Source organism: Ovis canadensis, chromosome 1 (genome assembly GCF_042477335.2).
Source record: "Ovis canadensis isolate MfBH-ARS-UI-01 breed Bighorn chromosome 1, ARS-UI_OviCan_v2, whole genome shotgun sequence".
Classification (NCBI taxonomy): Eukaryota; Metazoa; Chordata; class Mammalia; order Artiodactyla; family Bovidae; genus Ovis; species Ovis canadensis.
Genome location: NC_091245.1, coordinates 187,049,639 through 187,069,073, shown reverse-complemented (window position 1 = coordinate 187,069,073; position 19,435 = coordinate 187,049,639). Strand labels below are relative to the sequence as shown.

General features: G+C 39.7%; 1 protein-coding gene across 6 annotated transcripts in view; it reads left to right on the top strand.

Moving 5' to 3' along the window:
• The window catches only part of IGSF11 (immunoglobulin superfamily member 11), a 139,670-nt gene that overhangs the window by 87,884 nt on the left and 32,351 nt on the right, over positions 1-19,435 (top strand). For 2 of the 6 annotated variants that reach the window (XM_069554259.1, XM_069554270.1), the window contains exon 2: positions 15,936-15,998. The exons of the other annotated variants lie outside the window; for them this stretch is intronic. The gene's annotated coding sequence lies outside the window, so the exon portion shown is untranslated. The remainder of the gene's footprint in view (positions 1-15,935; positions 15,999-19,435) is intronic. 6 annotated transcript variants of the gene reach the window in all.

The following is a 19,435-nucleotide window of genomic DNA, read 5'->3' as shown; positions in this document are numbered from 1 at the left end:
TCCTATTTATAAATATTTGAGATTTATTCCTGGATATTTGCTTTTCTGTCTTTTGTGTGATAAATCTGATACAGTGGAAAAGACACTGAACTGGGCCCTGAGGTCTAGTATTAATGGTGATTTCAGACCTGTGATTTCTCTGTTGTGGGGGAAGTTTTTCATTTATGAAATAAGTGGATTGGATTAGATGACATTTAAGGTCACTTTCTACTCTTAAATTCTGAAAAACTTCAAATGAAAAATGGAACATTAAAATGCCACTATGATCTGGGATTTACCTTCGCTTTTGCATGAAAAGGTAAAGAATCTGTGAACTCTGTAGGGAATGGCACATAAAGGGTGGCACACAAAGCCATCCAAAATAAATACCTTCAAAGAGACTCCTAATGAAAGAAGACAGAAGAGCAACGATGGCACATGCCATCTGGTCACTGATTTGGTTTCCGAATACAGTTTGGGTGACTGATACTTTCAGGAATAGAAAATTCACTGTAGGCAGGAATAGCAATCTCAGAGTTCCCTAAGCTTAATACAACTGGGAAATGAAAGCTAGTAAACAAGGTAAGATTGAAGCAGTCTGTATAGCTTAAACGCTTTTTTTCTTTAAGCTTCAGTTTATGAAATTGAGAAACTATTTGTAGACCACTCTTTGATTTAAAGCCAACTGAGTACCACCCCACCACTAGATTGGCGGGAGAATGTCGTTTTTGTCAAACCTCAAAGATATTGCCTGAATTGATTGTTTTTTCTTCCAGACCATGTTCCCATCTCAGTTGGCACAGTTACAGTTTTGTCTAAGAACATTTGCCACTAAATATTGGTATATGGGCATCTGGAGAAGGCTATTCCTATCCGCTCCTAATTAAGAAATAGGAAATACTCTCCTACACTGTTGGTGGAAATGTAAATTGGCACAGCCAGTATGGAGAACAGTATAGAAGTTCCTTAAAAAAAAACCAAACATAGAGCTACCATATGACCCTGCAACCCCACTTCTGGGCATATACCCAGAGAAAACATAATCTGAAAGAATACATGCACCCCAATGTTCATTTCAGCACTGTTTACTATAGCCAAGACATGGAAGCAGTCTCAATGTGCATCAACAGAGGAGTGGATAAAGAAGATGGTGTACATATGTATATATAATGGACTATTACTCAGCCATTTAAAAAAGAAAGAAAGAATGCCATTTGCAGCAACATGGGATGGACCTAGGTATTGTCATGCTGGAGTGAGGTCAGACAGAGAAAGAAATATCATATAACATCTCTCTTCTATGCTGAGTCTAAAATGATACAAATGAACTTATTTACAAAACAAGGACAGACTCACAGACTTAGAGAATTTATGGTTGCCTTGGGTGAAAGAATCGGGGTGGGAGAGATGGGAGTTTGGAATTGACATGTACACCCTACTCTCTATAAAATGGATAACCAACAAGGTCCTACTGTATAGCACAGGGACCTCTGCTCAATGTTATGTGGCAGCCTGGTGGGAGAGGAGTTCGGGGAAGAATGGATAGATATATATGTATGACTGAGTCCCTATTATGCTGTCTACCTGAAACTGTCATGACATTGTTCATTGGCTATACTCCAGTGTTAAATAAAAAGTTTAAAAAGCAAGGAAATGATTGTCTTAAGTAGAACAGCTGATGGACTTTAAGTTGAGCTGCTTATCTGATTCAGCCTTCATTCTTCAGGCATTTTTGTCTGTTGTTAGTGTTTTATACAGACATACGTAACTTGAGATGTAATGTTGAGACTGGTCATAACCTTGTAATTGAGGAGTGGATTACTCAGATTGGGGATTGTTGGACCTCTGGCCTCCGAGTTACTTACCCCTTTATTGATCACTTCTCTGATGAGGTGGTGGTCCCTACTGGAGTCTGGCTTCAAGGAGAGAAATGAGATAAAGATGTTTCCTTTGAGGATTATTTTCAGTAGGAAACTAGGTTGAGAATGGCCTCCAATTTCTCCTTTTTTTGTGTGCCATGGAAAAAAAATTAATCATTTGAAAATTGTAGGTAATGTGGCAGTCTTATTTTTCTCCTAATCTTCAGCTTAGCAGCAACTTTATTCATGCAGTTTTATTAATACTGTTCCTTTTTCTTTTTTAGGGGGTATCCAACCCAAGTAACTGATTTTTATCTCCAAATTTTCAGATTGTTTATGTGTGTATATGTATATGTTTGTGTGTGTGTATGTGTGTATAGACACACATGTACACTGGTGCTTCTATGGTTTTTAATTTTTCAGTCAAAAGCCATTTTGCTCCTAGTAGTCTCCTTTTGTGTGACTGAATCTGAAAATCACAGACAAATTTGAATAGCCATGGAATTGTCTGAAGGATTACATTGGAATGATGTGAGACTCTTTGCCCAGCTCATAGAGCATTGGGGGAGTGGCCTTCTTGGGTTCGGGCCTTAAGATGGTATGCAGTATACAAGGGTAAGTTGTTAGGGCCTGGAACTGCTGCTGCTTCTGGTCTCCAACCGGAAGCTATTTGCGGAAGGGAGAAAAGGAGCGAAGAAATTTAAGAATCACATGGTCGGAACCTATTATTCATGTTGTAAAAGGAGTTGTGTTACCTTATATCTGAGCGTGCTTTATAATTTTCAGAGCCCTTTGCCTCAGAAGTCGGTGAAAGCACATACGTTCTTGTATGCAGCTATGTCTCATTATGGCTACAGTGGGGCTGGAGAATTTTCACTCTAAAGCCATTATTCTCAGGGAGCCGCTTTTTTGCAGAGAAGTGGCAGCTGTGCAGAAAATTTTATCTCTCCTGCTCAGAGTCTCCAGTTCACCGTCATTTTTTCTCATGCCAAAGAAAACACCCCCTCGACCACCCTGTCTGGGCTTCCTCTGAAGATCATTCGATCAAAATCCAACTGAAATCGGCTCTGAACCTGAGGCAGCTCTGGAAGGGCTGGATAACCAGAGTGGGCGCCCACACACCCTCTGTGCTGGGCACGTGGTCCTAGGACTCCAGGGAAGAGCTGTGCCCTCCGGTTTCCCGTCTGGGCTCTTGTGAGGCAGTTGCACACCACGAGTCAGCGCTGCTTCCGTGGTATTTCTGTACAGAGGCTGAGAGAATCAAAAGTGCATGTCTTCTGTATACCATTTATCACTGTTGTGTTTGGTTGATTAACAGCTGTATTTCTGCTAGATTGTAGATTCCGTGAGGGTAGCAGCTGTGTCTCACGTTTGCCACTCGTCCTGGTGCCTGGCATTTGGTTGGCTGCCTGAATTAACGTGTAAAATGTGGTCAGCCAGGGCTCCTGCGAGCCTCGGGGCCGAGTGGAAGCATGAGGAGTGGTTCTCCCATGCTCCCCAGACCCTGGGCCCCAGCCAGTGCCTCCTCCTCCTCTCCCCCTCCTCCCCTGTCTTCTGCCCACCGCACACACCAGTACTCTGGCTTAGTTCCCTTCTCGTGCCTAGAAAGAATTAGCGATACTCTTTCCTGTTAAATAATAATATACCTGCCATTAACCTATTTTCTCCCTATTCCTCATCCATTTAACCTGTATTGTCCAAATCCTTTATTGGCTTTCCTTTCCCTGTATTTTAATAAGTGAAGTCGCTCAGTCGTGTCCAACTCTTTGCGACCCCATGGACGTAGCCTACCAGGCTCCTCTGTCCATGGGATTTTCCAGGCAATAGTCCTGGAGTAGATTGTCATTTCCTTCTCCAGGGGATCTTCCCAACCAAGGGATCGAACCCGGGTCTCCCGCATTGTAGACAGACGCTTTACTGTCTTAGCCACTGGACAAACACGTATTTTAATAAGGGGGTCCATAAAAATTTATCTTCCTGTGACATGCAAATTACTGAATGTAAATACCTGATCTGAGCCAGTAATAGGACTTCACCGTTTAGTCAAGAGAACCTACTGGTGAGAAAACATCCCAAAATTCCTCATGGGAGACCTGCTGGATTCTAGTGTAGGTTTTAACAGGCACTTACTTTTACCTGGCATAAGAGCTCTTGTCAGTGGAGTAAGCTTTTCTCATTTTCCGGTTTTTCTAGTTTTAAACTTTTCACTCTGGTATAATGTGCAATGGACACAAAGTCACAATCTTTCACTACTGTCATAACACTCTTATTTAGGAATAGTAGGTGAGGTAAACGCTTGTTCTTCTGGACCAAACATTGGGACATCTGTTAAGCCTCAAAAAGATTTTTTTTTTAGTTAAATAGGCTCATTTTAGAGATTAAATCTGTTGTGAAGTGCTATAAATATGTTGCCAAATATAAGTGCCAAAGAAAAACAAGCATACCATGCTTGCTTAGTTCTATTTTTTAGTGGTTAATCTTCCACAGAAATATGAGATTATAAAGGACTGTGTAATATTTTAAAAAACCATTACTGAATTTTGCAGTTTTGCAGGATTTATATGTAAGAGTGTGTATGTGTGTGTGTGTGTGTGTGTGTGTGCACACGCATGTATAACATAATATGTGTATTTTCTATCTTCTCATCTGTTTTTTGCCACTGCAGTTCTGTGGTTGCTATGGAGAAGGTTATGATAAGGAAAAGCATCAGAAGGTTAAAAGTTCTTCCTGCCTCTGGGACAGAAATAACCACCCCCCTGCACCATCTCTTTACGCCCTCCCACTCCTGTGATGATCTCCAGTACTGCACCACCTATTGCTGACAGTGGATGGCTTCATGCCGCAGTTTAAAAATTACACGGAAGAGCTAATTCTCCTCTTCTTTTACTTGTCAGCTTTGTCGTGTTATCATTTTAGTAAAGGCACAGAATGAAAGGAAAGAATAGGAAATTAGGGTGAATTGTCCCTTGGTACATTTCTGTTTTGTGTGGGTGGGCTTTTTTCTTCTATTTGTGTGTTTAAAATTTTAATTTATTCTTTATTTGCTGGTCAGAGGGAGGACAGGCTTAGAGAAAGGACCTGATGTAGAACAGTTGGGATTTGGTTAATCTGCTTAGAAATAACATTAATCAGTGGCTCAGATACTGTCAACAATACAGGGCCTTCTAGCCCCATTACCTTCCCCCGTTCTCTTCTTGCTTGTCCTCCCTGTGCAGTCTTTGGTTTTATTTAGATTTGCCTTTTTAATTCTACTGGGTTGTTTTCTACTGTTTCTTTGATATTTTTACTTCATATTTAAATTTTTGAGCTTCACTCCTGCTTTGTCATGTGAATGTATTCAGTCTTTTACCTTTTAACTTGGGTCGTGGAGGATATGACTATGTAGTAATCCATTTACCAAAAGCATTTTTCTCTTAACTATATGCTTAAGCATAACTTTGTATATAAAAAAAACTAAGATCATCACATCTAGCCTAACTTTGTATAGCTCTTAATAATTAAAATGTCAGAGCTGTAGGTATATGTCAAAAATCAGTTCAGTTCAGTTCAGTCGCTCAGTGGTGTCCGACTCTTTGCGACCCCATGAATTGCAGCATGCCAGGCTTCCTTGTCCATCACCAACTCCCAGAGTTCACTCAGACTCGCATCCATCGAGTCAGTGATGCCATCCAGCCATCTCATCCTCTGTCATCCCCTTCTCCTCCTGTCCCCAATCCCTCCCAGCATCAGAGTCTTTTCCAATGAGTCAGCTCTTCTCATGAGGTAGCCAAAGTATTGGAGTTTCAGCTTTAGCATCATTCGTTCCAAAGAAATCCCAGGGCTGATCTCCTTCAGAATGGACTAGTTGGATCTCCTTGCAGTCCAAGGGACTCTCAAGGGTCTTCTCCAACACCACAGTTCTTCGGCATTCAGCTTTCTTCACAGTCCAACTCTCACATCCATACATGACCACTGGAAAAACCATAGCCTTGACTAGATGGACCTTTGTTGGCAAAGTAATGTCTCTGCTTTTCAATATGCTATCTAGGTTGGTCATAACTTTTCTTCCAAGGAGTAAGCGTCTTTTAATTTCATGGCTGCAGTTACCATCTGCAGTGATTTTAGAGCCCCCCAAAATAAAGTCTGACATTGTTTCCACTGTTTATTTTCTTGGGAAGTTTCATGCCATTCGGACAATTGTGATTCTAGGTGAATATATACTTTCTTCTTTTTTTATTACTTAATACTACTTTTGGTTATCTTCCTGAGATCAGATTCAATTATTGTGCATTAAGGGATTCCGTTAAGCCAGGTCCTTAAGGTACACTTCATCCAAGTGACCTTGTGAGGCTGATATTTTTGTCCCTTTTCTTAAAAATGCAAGAAAACATAAGACTCAAAGGGTTTAACATGTCCAAAGTTACACAGCTAGTAAGTAGCTGTCCCTGAATTCTAAGTCCTGTGCCCTTTCCATTGTTACTAGGAGGCTGTATGAAGTAGTGGTTAGGAAAGGCCCTGGAGTCAGACTAGACACTGATTTGGATCCCAGTTCTGTCTGGGAATTTTTTTTAGTATTTTTTAGCATCTTTGGACCTTGGCATCTTATGTTTAAAATATAATTACTAATCCTGTCACTTCCCAGTCTTGTTTGTTGCTAGGCTTATAAAAGTACTTAGAGTATTTGGCATATAAATTCTTGACGAATATTATCAAACACACATTGAACATTTGCTGTTTTATTGAACATACTGGACCTGGGCATATAGTTTCTACTCAGAATCTGTTGAGGAAGTCTTCTGACAGTTTTCAGGAAGTATAGGCTGCCATCTGTGGGGTCGCACAGTGTCGGATACGACTGAAGCGACTCAGCAACAGCGCAGCAGCAGAGTGCTGTGAAGTCATTTCAAGGGAAATATAACAGTTCTAGAGGCCAGGGACAATTTGAAATCTGAATGATAGCTAGAAATTAGAAGGATCATTATGGGGTGTGCGTGTGAGTATTTCAAGCTATGGGAAGAGAACATATAAATCCAGGTAAGGCGCTGTATTCCTGTACCTGAGAAAAGTCCATGAGGGAGAAAGGGCTGTGAGACTGGTTAGAAAAACAGGCAAAGGCCATATTCAGCAGGGTCTGAAGGTCATGGAGAGTGCTTAGACACATTGTGCAGGATGTAATTCTGATGTCATATTGCCTCTGTCTGCATTCTTAGATTTCTGTTTCTATTAGGATAGATAACAAAATTCCCTATTTTCACATTTTTTTAGTTGCAGTACAATCGATATAAACATTGTATTAAAGTGTACAACATAGTGGTTTGATATTTGTATACTGCAGAATGAAGGGGCTTCCCAAGTGGCTCAGTGCTAAAGAATCTGCCTGCCAATGCAAGAGACCTATGTTTGACCCCTGGGATGGGAACATCCCCTGGAGAAGGAAATGGCAGCCCATTCCAACATTCTTGCCTGGAAAATCCCATGGACAGAGAGGAGCCTGGTGGGCTACACCGTCCATAGGGGCACAGAGAGCTGGGCATAACTGAGTGGCTGAGCGCACACAAGAGCACACTGCAAAGTGATCGCCGCAGTATGTCCAGTTAACATCTGTCACCAGACATAAAGCTGTTCTTCTTATGGTCACAGCTTTTAAGATTTGTTCTCCTAGCTAATTTATTTGAAATTTGAAATATGCAGTAAAGTTTATTAACTCTAGTCATCATGCTGTGCATTGCATCCTCATGACTTTAGAAGTAGAAATTTGTACCTTTAGACCCCTTATTTGGACCACCCTCCTGCCTTAGACAGTTAATAATCTGTTCTCTATATTCTTGACCTTGGTGTTTCTGTTTTTTTTTTTTCCTATTCCACATATAGGTAAGATAATATAATATTGATCATTTTCTGTCTGATTCTACTTAGCATAATGTTTCCATGGTCCATTCATGTTATTGCAAGTGGCAAGATTTCACTCTCTGTGGCTGAGTAATATTCCTTTGTACATGTATATCACATTTTCATTATCTGTTCATCCATCTGTTGGCCTTTGGTTGTTTCCATGACTTAGCTATTGTAAGTAATGCTGAAACGAGCATGGGGGTACAGAAATCTTTTAAAATTAGTGTTTTTATCTTCTTCAGGTGAATACTGAGAAACATTATTGTTGGATCATATGGTAGTTCTATTTTTCAATTTTTTGAGGAGGCTCTGTATTGTTTTTCATAGTGACTGTACCAGTTTATCAACCTATCCTCACAAACAGTACAGACATGGATTCGCTTGTCTCCACATCCTTGCCAACAATTTTTATTTCTAGACATTTTCACATAGCCATTCTTACAGGTGTGAGGTGATATCTCATTGTGGTTTTGATTTGCATTTCCCTGGTGATGGATGAAAGGTGAGGTTTTTCATATACCTGTTGGCCATCTGTATATCATTTTTGGAAAGGTCCTCTGCCCCCTTTTCAGTTGGACTGTTTATTTACTTTTTGGTGTTGAATTACATGAGTTCTTTTAATATTTTGGATGTTAACCCCTTATCAGATATATGATTTGTAAATATTTTTTCCATTCCGTAGGTTGCCTGTTTGTTTTGCTGATCTTACTTCTTCCACATTTTAAATTTCTTATCTTTTCATGTTGTACACACTAAAGAATGCTTTAAACTAGTTAGATAAGGTGTCACTGACGCAAACATATTCTGCAAATCAAGAAAATTTTTTTTTTTTTAATTTTTAGTTTTTTATTTTTTAAATTTTAAAATCTTTAATTCTTACATGCATTCCCAAACATGAACCCCCCTCCCACCTCCCTCCCCAGAACATCTTTCTGGGTCATCCCCATGCACCAGCCCCAAGCATGCTGCATCCTGCGTCAGACATAGACTGGTGATTCAATTCACATGATAGTATACATGTTAGAATGTCATTCTCCCAAATCATCCCACCCTCTCCCTCTCCCTCTGAGTCCAAAAGTCCGTTATACACATCTGTGTCTCTTTCCCTGTCTTGCATACAGGGTCGTCATTGCCATCTTCCTAAATTCCATATATATGTGTTAGTATACTGTATTGGTGTTTTTCTTTCTGGCTTACTTCACTCTGTATAATCGGCTCCAGTTTCATCCATCTCATCAGAACTGATTCAAATGAATTCTTTTTAACGGCTGAGTAATACTCCATTGTGTATATGTACCACAGCTTTCTTATCCATTCATCTGCTGATGGACATCTAGGTTGTTTCCATGTCCTGGCTATTATAAACAGTGCTGCAATGAACATTGGGGTACATGTGTCTCTTTCAATTCTGGTTTCCTCGGTGTGTATGCCCAGAAGTGGGATTGCTGGGTCATAAGGTAGTTCTATTTGCAATTTTTTAAGGAATCTCCACACTGTTCTCCATAGTGGCTGTACTAGTTTGCATTCCCACCAACAGTGTAGGAGGGTTCCCTTTTCTCCACACCCTCTCCAGCATTTATTGCTTGCAGATTTTTGGATCGCAGCCATTCTGACTGGTGTGAAGTGGTACCTCATTGTGGTTTTGATTTGCATTTCTCTAATAATGAGTGATGTTGAGCATCTTTTCATGTGTTTGTTAGCCATCCGTATGTCTTCTTTGGAGAAATGTCTATTTAGTTCTTTGGCCCATTTTTTGATTGGGTCGTTTATTTTTCTGGAGTTGAGCTGCATAAGTTGCTTGTATATTTTTGAGATTAGTTGTTTGTCAGTTGCTTCATTTGCTATTATTTTCTCCCATTCAGATGGCTGTCTTTTCACCTTGCTTATATTTTCCTTTGTTGTGCAGAAGCTTTTAATTTTAATTAGATCCCATTTGTTTATTTTTGCTTTTATTTCCAGCATTCTGGGAGGTGGATCAGGAATAGAAGGAACATATCTCAACATAATAAAAGCTATTTATGACAAACCCACAGCAAACATTATCCTCAATGGTGAAAAATTGAAAGCATTTCCCCTAAAGTCAGGAACAAGACAAGGGTGTCCACTTTCACCGCTACTATTCAACATAGTTCTGGAAGTTTTGGCCACAGCAATCAGAGCAGAAAAAGAAATAAAAGGAATCCAAATTGGAAAAGAAGAAGTAAAACTCTCACTGTTTGCAGATGACATGATCCTCTACATGGAAAACCCTAAAGTCTCCACCAGAAAATTACTAGAGCTCATCAATGAATATAGTAAAGTTGCAGGATATAAAATCAACACACAGAAATCCCTTGCATTCCTATACACGAATAATGAGAAAGTAGAAAAAGAAATTAAGGAAACAATTCCATTCACCATTGCAACGAAAAGAATAAAATACTTAGGAATATATCTACCTAAAGAAACTAAAGACCTATATATAGAAAACTATAAAACACTGATGAAAGAAATCAAAGAGGACACTAATAGATGGAGAAATATACCATGTTCATGGATTGGAAGAATCAATATAGTGAAAATGAGTATACTACCCAAAGCAATTTACAAATTCAATGCAATCCCTATCAAGCTACCAGCCACATTTTTCACAGAACTAGAACAAATAATTTCAAGCTTTGTATGGAAATACAAAAAACCTCGAATAGCCAAAGCAATCTTGAGAAAGAAGAATGGAACTGGAGGAATCAACTTGCCTGACTTCAGGCTCTACTACAAAGCCACAGTCATCAAGACAGTATGGTACTGGCACAAAGACAGACATAAAGATCAATGGAACAAAATAGAAAGCCCAGAGATAAATCCACACACATATGGACACCTTATCTTTGACAAAGGAGGCAAGAATATACAATGGAGTAAAGACAATCTCTTTAACAAGTGGTGCTGGGAAAACTGGTCAACCACTTGTAAAAGAATGAAACTAGATCACTTTCTAACACCGCACACAAAAATAAACTCAAAATGGATTAAAGATCTAAATGTAAGATCAGAAACTATAAAACTCCTAGAGGAGAACATAGGCAAAACACTCTCAGACATAAAGAAAATTTTTTAAAAAGTAGTGTTTAGTTTGGAAAGAGGCAGTGTTATTGGTGAACAAGAATAAAATTTCAGTTGAGTCGTTTTTTAAAAAAGAATTTAATTGGTTTCAGAATATAACACCCTTCCTGATGGCTTCAGATGGCTTTATTTGTTCATAAATAATTTGACTTTTGATTTAGCCTCTTTTATCATATGAATGCTTCATTAAACAAATGGAGTTTGCTCTTTATAGCCAAGTGGGACCATGTTCAACCACATGGTAAAGCTGAGAGGACGTGGTTGTATTTAACAGTAAAGGCCATTTATTTGGCCTTTTGCCATCTGGAAACTCTAGTTAGTATTCCCAATATAAATCTTCAATCTGCTAACCAGATTGATACTGGTGTTTAGCTACAGTATCACAATGTCAGAAAGGCCTGTAAAAATATAAACTAAAGAGCTCTGTAATTTCTTTAGAGAACACAACAAAACTACACCAGAAAAGAAAAGTACATTCTTCCCACCCTAGTCATTGTCTGGGTTAAAAGCCTACGTTTTACAAGTTCTTTAGAAAGCTAAATGGTAAAAACATTTTTACTTTCCACTGCCTGGAAAAGGCCAGTGACTTACATGTTCAGATTTGGCAAAAGGTTGCCCCTATTAGTAAAAGGTAATCCTGAAACACTGAAAAAAATAGCTCATAGACTGTCAGTTTTCTCTCCCTATGCCCTGCCCTCTTTGTAAATAGTGATTTCTGAAATTTGAAAGCATGGAGATTAAAAAAAAAAAGCCTATCATATAATCCTTGGGGCATTCAGATTTACTTTTAAATCATACTTACTCCTAGGACCTGTAGAGGTGTGTAAGAAATGCTATTCATCTATTTAAGTTAAATTTAAATTTGAAGCTCTCTTCTTATCAATCTGGCAGTAAGTTTAATATCAATTATTATTGGGGCTCCCTCCTCCACACTGCAAGGGCTTGTATAGAGCAAAAACACTGGCAGAGGGACCCCTCTGGTCCCCTGTGGCGTAACTACTAACATTCCCCATGTTTGAGCTGCAGGGTTGGCTAAAGTATTGCTCTGCATCTCTGTGCTGTGTAGAACACAGGGCATCTTGTGGTGCCAGAGGCCCAGTGTCTGGGGGCAGCCGTCTTTTTTGAGGCACTGTGGTTTCCCTTGGCCTCTGAGGTAACAGAGCTTGGAAGCCCTCTTCTCTGGGAAGTTGGCCGGCATCCATGCCCTTCCTGCTAGCCCCATTTCTCCTCTCTGAGCTCAGAGAGAGCCCTTCCTGCCTCCTCTTCCTCAGGACAGTTTCCTCAGTGAACACAGGCTTTCCCTAGAGATAAGAAGTCTATTTGTCTTTGCTAGTTCCAGCTTTCCAGCTTGCAAAAGCTTCTCAGGTGAGGAAATACAGAGAGCTTAATTAACAAAGAAAGGCTTAGAAGAAGTAGGGGAGAATAAAGAGAACTTTCACTGTTTCCATTTAAAGCCTGTTGTTATCAACATATGTCCTATTCATGTCTGGTCTTTGTATACTGAGCATCATTTCTGCATTTGGAGAAATGTCCACATTATGGCTCCATCTTCCCTGGGTCAGAAATAGAACTCAGATTTGTAGCCTCTTCCGCTGCTTAGAGGCCATTCTGCAGTTGGAGGCACTGAGGTGAAGCTGTGAGTTGGAAGAGAGCCGTGTGTGAAACGGGCCCTGTGCTGAGCGTGGCTGCAGCAGAGAGTGTGGCTCTGGGGCAGGTGGTGGCGTAGCGTTGAGTGCCTGCTGGAGACCTGGCATTAGGATTAGTTGCAGTAGGGTTCTGACATTTGGGGTTTGGTGACAGGGACAGATACAGCAGTTTTCTTATCAAGCCAGCTTTAGAACACAGTTTTGGGTGTTTTCCAAGAAATTTAGCCCTGAGCTTATTTTTCTGGATGTCTCAATGATTGTGTGAACTGAAAATCAGATTAATCTTGAATCTCTTCACTGCAAGGAGATCCAATCAGTCAATCCTAAAGGAAATCAGTCCTGAATATTCATTGGAAGGACTGATGCTGAAGCTGAAAGTCCAACACTTTGGCCACCTAATGTGAAGAACTGACTCCTTGGAAAAGATCCTGATACTGGGAAATGATTGAAGGCGGGAGGAGAAGGGGATGACAGAGGATGAGATGGTTGGATGGCATCATTGACTCAATGGACATAGTTTGAGTAAGCTCCAGGAGTTGGTGATGGACAGGGAGGCCTGGTGTGCTGCAGTCCATGGGGTTGCAAAGAGTTGGACATGACTGAGTGACTGAACTGAACACCCAAAGAAGGTAGGCCCCCATGTAGTCTTCTGAATGCCCTTTCCTCTCTGCCCAAGCTCAAGCCCATTTTCTGCCCCCATGGCTTTCCTTTTACCACAATCACAAATTTAAAAAAAATGTGACTGCATACTGTGTATAGTTTTTGTTTCTGTGTTCTTTTGCTTAGCTTAATGCCTTTGATATTTATCCGTGTTGTATGTGTCAGAAGTTGGTTCCTTTCTGTTAATGAGCTATTTTCCAATGTATGTCTATGCCACAATTATTTTTTTCATTCTCGAGTTGCTGTGCATTTGAGTTTTTCCCAATTTTTCTTGGCTACTGTGAGTAAAAATGTTATGAACATTTGTATACAAGATTTTTTTGTGTGGATGTATGTTTTTACATCTCTTGGGGAAATACCTAGGATTAGAATTTTGGGGTACTATGGTTAAATACTAACTGTAGTATGCCAGGCTCCTCTGTCCTCCACCATCCCCTGGAGTTTGCTGAAATTCGTGTCCATTGAGTTAGTGATACTGTCTAACCTTATTATACCTCTTTTGCCTCCTTCCCCCTTTGCCTTCAGTCTTTCCCAGCATCAGAGTCTTTTCCAGTGAATCAGCTCTTCACATCAGGTGGCCAAAGTATTGTAGCTTCAGTATCAGTCCTTCCAATGAATATTCAGGGTTGATTTCTTTTAGGATTGACTGGTTGGATCTCTTTGCTGTCCAAGGGACTCTCAGGAGTCTTCTCCAGCACTGCAATTCAAAAGCATCAGTTCTTCAGTAGTCAGCCTTCTTTATGGTCCAGCTCTCACATCCTTACATGACTACTGGAAAAACCATAGCTTTGACCAAATGGATCTTTGTTGGCAAACTCATGTCTCTGCTTTTTAATACACTGTCTGCTGCTGCTGCTAAGTCGCTTCAGTCGTGTCTGACTCTGTGCGACCCCATAGATGGCAGCCTACCAGGCTCCCCGACCCCTGGGATTCTCCAGGCAAGAACACTGGAGTGGGTTGCCATTTCCTTCTCCAATGCATGAAAGTAAAATGTGAAAGTGAAGTCGCTCAGTCATGTCCGACTCTTCGAGACCCCATGGACTGCAGCCTACTAGGCTCCTCTGTCCATGGGATTTTCCAGGCAAGAGTACTGGAGTGGGGTGCCATTGCCTTCTCCCATACACCGTCTAGGTTTGTCATAATTTTCCTTCCAAGGAGCAAGTGTCTTTTAATTTCGTGGCTGCAGTCACCATCTGCAGTGATTTTGGAGCCCAAGAAAATAAAATCTGTCATTGCTTCCCCTTTTACCCCTTCTATTTGCCGTGAAGTAGTAAGACTGGATGTCATGATCTTAGTATTTTGAATGTTGAGTTTTAAGCCAGCTTTTTCACTCTTCTCTTTCACCCTCATCAAGAGCTCTTTAATTCCTCTTCACATTCTGCCATTAGAGTGGTATCTGCATACCTGAGGTTGTTGATACTTCTCCCAACAGTCTTGATTCCTGCTTATGATTTATCCAGCCTGGCATTTCACATGAGGTACTCTGCATAAAGTTAAATAAGCAAGGTGACAATATACAGCCTTGTCATACTCCCTTCCAAGGTTTGAATGAGTCAGTTGTTCCTTGTAAGGTTCTAACTGTTGCTTCTTGACCCGCATACAGGTTTCTCAGGAGACAGGTGAGGTGGTCTAATCCTTCCATCTCTAAGGATTTTCCACAGTTTTTTGTGATCCACTCAGTCACAAGCTTTAGCATAGTCAATGAAACAGAAGTAAATGTTTTTCTGGAACTCCCTTACTTTCTCCATGATCCAACAAATATTGGCAATTTGATTTCTGGTTCCTTTGTCTTTTCTAAACTGAGTTTGTACATCTGGAAGTTCTCAGTTTATGTACTACTGAAGCCTTGCTTGAAGAATTTTGAGCATAACCTTATTGGCATGTGAAATGAGTGCAAACGGTACAGTAGTTTCATTCTTTGGCATTGCCCTTCTTTGGGATTGGAATGAAAACTGACCTTTTCCAGTCCTATGGCCGCTGCTGAGTTTTCCAAATTTGCTGACATATTGAGTGCAGCACTTTAACAGCATCATCATTAGTATTTGAACTAGCTCAGCTGGTCCTATTCTTAAATGCTGTAGCTTATAGTATATTTAAAAAATCACATACTGCAAGTTCTCGGACTTCTTTCTTTTTCAGAATTTGGCTGTTTTAATCTTCACTTTTACATATACATTTTAGGAGCAGTTTGTTTCTACAAAGCAGTTCACTGGAATTTTGACTAGGATTGTATTAAATCAATAAATGCATTTAGAGAGACCTGACATCTTAACATTATTAAAATTAATGGCCATGGCTAGTCTTTTTATTCAGGGTCCTTAAATTTTTCTCAGGAATGTTTGATAATTTTCATTGTATAGGTCATATAGATAGTTTGTTAAAGTTATTCCCAAGTGTTTCATCTTTTTGGTGCTATTGTAAAAGTGATATTATTTTAAATTTTAATTCCAAATATTCACTGTTATCACATAGAAATACAGTTGGTATTTGAATACTGACTTTGACTTCTGCAGCCTTGGTTAACTAATTTATTAGTTAGAATTTGTTACCTTTTAGCAGGTTCATTAGAATTTTTAATGAAGATGATTGAGTTATCTACAAATAATTGGTATAATTTTTCTTTTCCTTTCCAATCCATATGCCTTTTGTTTCTTATCCTTGCCTTATTGCAAAGGCTAGGACCTCTGTGTCAAAAAGATATGGTGAGAGCAGATATCCTTGCCTTGTTTCTGATCATAGGAGGAAAGCAAGTTTAGCCATTAAGTGAAAGTAGTCTTTTGTCATTAAATATAATGTTCTCTCTCTTTTTTTTTTATAGATGTTTGTTACCAATTTATGGAAGTTTATACTCTTCCTTGTTTGAAGAGAGTTTTTATAATAGGTAAATATTTTTGTCATTTTTCTGTACTCATTGAAAAGACTACACGCACACATACACATATTTATATTTTTTAGTATATTGGCTTGATAAATTATGTTGATTTCAAACACTGAATGAATCTTGCATTTAAAGGGGTAAATATCACTTGTCATGATTAATTATTTTTCTATATATTGCTGGATTCAATTTGCTAATAATTTGTTAAAGGTTTTATGCCTATATTTAGAAGGGATGTTAGTGTGTAATTTTCTTAGCATATGTTGTCTTTGTTGTATTTTAGTATCAGGGCAGTTTCAGCCTCATAAATGAGTTGGGGAGTGTTCCCTTTTTTTTCCTGGAAGAATTTATATATAGAATTAGCATTATTTTTTCATTTAGCAGAGTTCACACTTGAAGCCATTTGGACCTGGTATTATCTTGGTCAGTGGATTCTTAAATGAAAAATTAACTCATTGTTTTAAATGAACTGTGGTGTTGGAGAAGACTCTTGAGAGTCCCTTGGACTGCAAGGAGATCCAACCAGTCCATTCTGAAGGAGATCAGCTCTGGGATTTCTTTGGAAGGAATGATGCTAAAGCTGAAGCTCCAGTACTTGGGCCACCTCATGTGAAGAGTTGACTCATTGGAGAAGACTCTGATGCTGGGAGGGATTGGGGACAGGAGGAGAAGGGGACGACAGAGGATGAGATGGCTGGATGGCATCACTGACTCAATGGACGTGCGTCTGAGTGAACTCCGGGAGTTGGTGATGGACAGGGAATTGGTGATGGACAGGGAGGCCTGGTGTGCTGCGATTCATGGGGTCACAAAGAGTTGGACATGACTGAGCGACTGAACTGAACTGAACTGAGGGGTAGTCAGGTCATATGTTTTATAGAGAGCTTTGGTAGTTTCTGTCTTTCAAGGGATTTGTTCATCTGTATTTCCAAATGTTTATTAGCATAAAGTTATTTATAATATCCCTTTGTTATTCTCTCAATGTCTCTAGGATCTGTAGTTATATCCCTTCTTTCATAATGGTAATATATATCTTCTCTTTTCTAGTCTTAATCAGTCTGGCTGAAGATTTATCAATTATTGACTTCTCAGAGAACCAGCTTGTGATTTTAGTGATTTACTTCGTTAATAGTTTTCTTGTCTTCATTTTTTAAATTTCATAGTATCTTTTAAGAAAGCAGTTCTATTAATTATTTATTTTGGCTGTGCTGGTTCTTGGTCGTGGTGCACGGGCTTTTCTGTAGCTGCAGAGAGTGGGGGCTGCTCTTTGTTGCAGTACATGGCTTCTCATTGTGGTGGCTTCTGGAACTGCAAAGCATGGGCTCTAGGGTGGCTGGGCCTCAGCAGTCACAGCACATGGGCTCCATAGTTGCAGTTCCCGGGCTCTAGAGCACAGGATCAGCAGCTGTGCTGCACAAGCTTAGTTGCTCCAGGCCATGTGGGGTCTTCCTGGACCAGGGATCGCAGGTCCCGGGCTCTAGAGCACAGGTTCAGTAGCCTTGGTGCACAAGCTTAGTTGCTCCAGGCCATGTGAGGTCTTCCTGGACCAGGGATCAAACCTATGTCTCCTGTATTGGCGGATGCATTCTTAACCACTGAGCCACCAGGGAAGCTCTGAATTCTATATTATTTTAATACTTTCCTTCTTTTGACTTGCTTCTGACTTTTCTTAGTTTCTCAAGGTAGGTGCTAAGGTTGTTGATTATAAACCTTTCTCCTTTTATACTGTGAGCATTCAGATGCTATTAACTTTCCTCAAAATAGTGCTTCATTGCCTCCCATAAAATTTTATATTTTATGTTTTAATTTTTATGCAATTCAAAAAATTTTCTGATTTTCCTTGAAATTTGACCTTTGACCCATGAATTATTTAGAAGTGGATTTTTATAAACATTTGATGATTTTCTGGATTTCTTTCTGTTATTGTGTTCCAATTTAATTCATATTCTTGGTGTGATTTTTAATTATTTTACATTTGTTAAAGTTTTATAGCTCAGAATATGACCTGTCTTGGTGAATGTTACATGTGCACTTGAAAATACTGTGTATTTCATGATGTTGGGTAGTGTGTCTTAAAAAAAATCTCAGTTATGTTAAGTTCATTGGTAGTGCTTAGTCAGTTCAGTTGCTCAGTTGTGTCCAACTCTTTGTGACCCCATGGACTGCAGCACACCAGGCCTTCCTGTCCATCGCCAGCTCTGAGAGCCTACTCAAATTCATATCCATCGAGTTGGTGATGCCATCCACCTTCTCATCCTCTGTTGTCACCTTCTCTTCCTGCCTTCAGTCTTTTCCAGCATCAGGGTCTTTTCCAAGGAGTCAGTTCTTCGCATCAGGTGGCCAAAATACTGGAATTTCAGCTTTAGCATCAGTCCTTCCAATGAATATTTAGAACTAATTCCCTTTAGGATGGACTGGTTGGATCTCCTTGCAGTCCAAGGGGCTCTCAAGAGTCTTCTCCAACACCACAGTTCAAAAGCATAAATTCTTCAGTGCTCAGCTTTCTTCACAGTCCAACTCTCACATCCATACATGACCACTGGAAAAACCATAGCCTTGACTAGACGGACCTTTGTTGGCAAAGTAATGTCTCTGCTTTTAAATATGCTATCTAGGTTGGTCATAACTTTTCTTCCAAGGAGCAAGCATCTTTTAATTTCATGGCTGCAGTCACCATCTGCAGTGGTTTTGGAGGTCCCAAAATAAAGTCTGTCACTGTTTCCATTGTTTCTCCATGTATTTGCCATGAAGTGATGGGACCGGATGCCATGATCTTAGTTTTCTGAATGTTAAGCTTTAAGCCAACTTTTTAACTCTCTCCTTTCACTTTCATCAAGCGGCTCTTTAGTTCTTGTTTGCTTTCTGCCATAAGTGTGGTGTCAGCTGCATTTCTGAGGTTATTGATATTTCTCCCAGCAATCTTGATTCCAGCTTGTACTTTACCCAGCCAGGCATTTCACATGATGTGTTTTGCTTCTAAGTTAAATAAGCAGGGTGACAGTATACTGCCTTGATGTACTCCTTTTCCAGTTTGGAACCAGTCTATTTTTCCATGTCCAGTTCTAACTGTTGCTTCTTGACCTTCATACAGATTTCTCAGGAGGCAGGTTGTTTAGGTGTTCTGTATTTTTACTGGTTTGTTACTTTTTAAATTGATTTTTTGTATGTTTATTTTATGTAATTGTTAATGACAGAAGAGTGTTCTAATCTCTATGATTTGGATCTATCGGTTTTTGCTTCATGAACTCTGAAGCTCTGTTGTTAGGTACATACACAAGACTATTATGTTCTTAGTGACTTTGACCCACTTATTATTTAATGTACCTCTTTGTCCCTCTTTTGGTGATCTAGTTCTCTTCTCTTCACATGCTGCTGCTTTCTCAATCTGTCCAACAGGAGAAAGGTCCTATTGGATTTTCCAGGCACTGTTGTATTTGGTA